This window comes from Trachymyrmex cornetzi, unplaced genomic scaffold (genome assembly GCF_001594075.2).
Source record: "Trachymyrmex cornetzi isolate Tcor2-1 unplaced genomic scaffold, Tcor1.1 scaffold617, whole genome shotgun sequence".
Taxonomy (NCBI): domain Eukaryota; kingdom Metazoa; phylum Arthropoda; class Insecta; order Hymenoptera; family Formicidae; genus Trachymyrmex; species Trachymyrmex cornetzi.
In genome coordinates, this window is record NW_017299934.1 from 12529 (window position 1) to 16802 (window position 4274).

The following is a 4274-nucleotide window of genomic DNA, read 5'->3' on the forward strand; positions in this document are numbered from 1 at the left end:
CCACATTTAGCCTCTCGGCCTTCCCTACTATAGGCAGCAGTCGGCACCTGAAAATTTTTTTACAATTTCTTCAAATGTTGACTTGTCAATTTTTTCAAGAAATTTTGCGGAGACTTGCGGAGACAATTTTGTGTATCAAAATGTTTATATCAATCGATTTTCCATTTTTGATTAATACGTATTTTTAACTATAAACCATTTCTCTGTAGAAATAAACGTTAAAAATGTTTAAAATATAAACTCTATTACTTTTTCAAACAAAGGATTTGAATATTTATAGCATATTTGAAAGAATATAATACCATACCTATAGAATGCTATAAAACGTATGCATGAAATTGCTCAACTTTGAGGAAATATTTCCAAATTATTAATGAATTTAATCCAAAATTAACTATTACATATAATGTATCACATACAAGAGATAATATTTCATACGGTTTTAATACTTTTTTTGAAAACTTAAAATTTGACTTTTGGCCAGCATTTTCGAATTTTGAACCACTGTGAGCCGTCGAGAAAGGTTATCGCGTGTCGGAAGTGAGCGAAATTTGGCAATATAAAGTCACGCGATATGATCCCGATACGCGGCAGGGTGGATTGTTTACCGGATATATCAATACTTTTTTACAATTGAAGCAGAAAGCTAGCGGATGGCCGAACGAATGCGTGGATGACGAAGCTAAGGAGCGATATCTTCGGGAATACGAGAAAACCGAAGGTATCGTTCTCGATAAAAATAACATCGCTCGAAATCCAGGTCTACGTTCGGTTGCAAAGCTCTGCTTAAATTCCTTTTGGGGAAAATTCTGTCAACGATCCAATTTGCCTAACACCGAGATCGTAAAAAATTACCAGCGATTGGCAGCTTTGCTCATGAGTCCAGAACACGAAATAACCGATATATTACCCGTCAACGACGAGGTAATATATGTCTCGTGGAGATTGCGAGAAGAAGCGGTCGTAGCTTCTCCGCAGACCAACGTCGTGATCGCGACATTCACGACGGTGCTGGCGCGACTGAAATTATACGAACATTTAGAATTATTGAATAGGCGAGTATTGTATTATGATACAGATTCCTGTATATATATAAGTACAGGCGATCCGAACGAGTACGAGCCACGTACAGGAAATTTTTTGGGGGATATGATCGACGAACTCGAGAGCTACGGCCGTGATAGTTATATCGAGTTATTCGTATCGGCTGGCCCGAAATTCTATGCGTACGTTGTTCGTACACCGGAAGATCGCCTGTATGAAATTTGTAAAGTAAAAGGAATAACGCTTAATTATAAGAACTCGCTTAGAGTAAATTTCGATAGTATCAGGAGATTAATAACAGAAAATGAGAGAGAAAGGTACGGAGTAGAAGAAGAAGAAGAAGAAGAGGAAGAAACATCGCGACGTAATATAAATCTGCGTTTTAGCGCAATCCGGCGCACAGCGTTTCACGAGATCGTAACGCGAAATGAAACAAAAACGTGCGCACCGGTATTGGTGAAACGAAGATTTATCAATAATCGTTATTCTCTCCCCTACGGTTTCGCGAGCGAATAACGTTTTCATCTTCTTCTTCTTCTTCGTCTTCTTCTTCTTCTTATTCGAATCGGTTCTCTTTCTTATTTTTAAGTTTGGAACATTAATGAGTTTTCCGACCTCAAACGCTTGTTATAGTTTAAGTACGGTATATATAAAAAGAATGTAAAAATATTAATGTCAGCTATGCAAGATAAAATGTCAATGTTTTTTGTAAAACTTTTTTATTAACTTTATTATTAAGTGGATTAATATAAAATGTACATATTGTGTTTGTGTAATTTAGAATTATGATTATAAGTCTAAGTAAAATATATTTAAATATTAAATAAAATTTAAAACCTAATATTCTCTATTTTCCTCTTCCCTTTTTAAATCTAGTAACGAATAATAAATAAAAATGATCTAATACCTAAAAACCGGAAAAGGTTCTTTTGTCTCTTAATCACCTCCCTACTAACGCTTTTCTTTTTTCGACGTAAGTTTTCCCTGAATGACATCGCGTATAAGCTCCTCCCCTCTATGATGCACTTCCGGGATGACGTTCGCGCTTGGCGAGGCAATTAAACGCTATTCATAATTGTGAGCATTGACGCGGAAGTTAAGCTTGTATGCGTCGCACAGCGACGAAGTCAGCTTTGTTCGTCGCGGTGCTCTTTGCTAACGGGACTGCGCGGATGTAAGCTCACCCCCGCCGCGAGGGGGCCCCACCGTCGCGAGGGTCAGCTTATTTCCCCCCCTCCACTCCTTAAATTTCGTTGCTTTCTCGTGATTATTAAGCGTCGTTTTTCTTTTTACTTTTGAAGTCACGCACGGGAAATCGAATTGATCATTTCGCAAAATGGACGTACGCTGGAAACATCCCTGGACTTCGATCGTGTGCGGGCCGACCGGTTGCAGGAAAACGATTTTCGTAAAGAGTTTTCTCCGACATTTACCACTTATGTCCGACGTGAATTTTAAGAGAGTTTTATTTTATTACGCGGAGTGGCAAGAAGCCTATCGTCAGTTACAATTCGACTCTCGTGTAAAAGTGGACGAAGAACAGAGCAGGGGAAGCGACAGCGGTAAAGCGGCGATAAAGAAGAATATAATTGAATTTCGCGAGGGTTTACCTCGTCCGGAAGATTACTCGAACAAACCGTTTTCTCCAAAATTGGTGATAATCGATGATCTTATGAGAGAATCTTCGTCGAGCAACGCAATCGTTGATCTTTTTACTAAAGGCAGTCATCACAAGAATCTCAGCGTTATTCTTATCTCGCAGAATCTCTTCCATCATGGCCGTGGACAGCGTGATATATCTCAATGCGAATTACATCGTAGTTTTCAAAAATCCACGTGATCGCGCTCAAATTCGTCATTTAGCGCGTCAAGTATATTCCGACGATCCGAAATTTCTAGAAGAGGCATACTACGACGCTACGTCGAGGCCTCACGGCTATTTGCTGCTCGATCTGAAACAATCAACCCCGGACGAGTATCGATTTCGAGCGTGTATTTTTCCCGAAGATACGACTCATTACGTCTACGTGTCACGTAGATCATTTTCGAACGGATTCGTATAAAAGACGAGCACGTGCGATAGTACCAGTCAGTCGTACGTTTTTTCTCGCGATGAAGACGAGTGACGAGAAATCGCACAGTGCGACGAAAATCGCCACACATTCGATCGGTAAAAGAAACGCCTGTCTTCTCGCGGCCCTCTATCATCTGAACAAAAATCAACGCACGACCTTCCTACGTGCCGCAAACGAAAAACTTATTCGTTGTATCTGTGAATGTGTTTTTAATACACTCAAAGGTAACGTCTCGCTCGAACGTTGTGAAAAAAATCGGCTAACCAAATTCAAAACGCCTCTACGTCGTATCGTTGCAAAACGTGGTAATTGGAAGGATAAAAGAAAGCTGTTGGTGCAGCGAGGCGGATTTTTACCTTATATTATCGGTCCTATATTATCGACCTTATTATCGCTAATTATCGAAGGAACGAAATAGTGGGATAAAACGTTATGGAGAGGGCCAAAAAAATGGTTTTAATTTCGACGGAAAATCTCGAGAGAATACAACATCAGCTACGTCAGAATTCGACATCAATCGCTGACGGAGAGTCAAAAGAAATCGCAGTACCGCAAAATTCGGATAACACAGCGAGCACTAATAGCACAGCGCAAACTCCCGGAACTCATCTAACACGACTCGATGCGGAGATGGGCCGTATTCTTAATTCTGACTGGCCACGCGACGAAAGTGAGAGATGGAAAATGTACAGAGAGGCATTATGGCGATACCTACGATTTATCCAAGAAACGCGAAGGCAGAAAGACGCCCGCAGCGAAAACGCAGAAGACAACGCTACACGAGATGGCTCCGCTGATAACGAGACATCTCTCGCGGTTTTCCTCTCCGGCCCCCATCCCCACGGGTGCATGTGTGTGTGAGCTCGTGACGTCATGACGCGAGGAGCGACGTGACGAAGGTGCTGCGAGCTCGAGAGCGGAAGGGCGACTGAGGGAGTTCGCGCGTTTTTTCGTGCCGACGCCCGTTCACCCTCCCTCCCCCTCGACCCCCTCGCGTATTCAGAACCCCTTTGCTGTATGCTCGATCTCGCTCGCAATAAGAATGATTTTTTACACATTTTTTCCTGGTGGATACCACATCCTTATCGGATGCGTCAATACCCATTCGCTCTTGCTCGCACCGATGACGTTCAATCGCTCTCACTCACACCAATA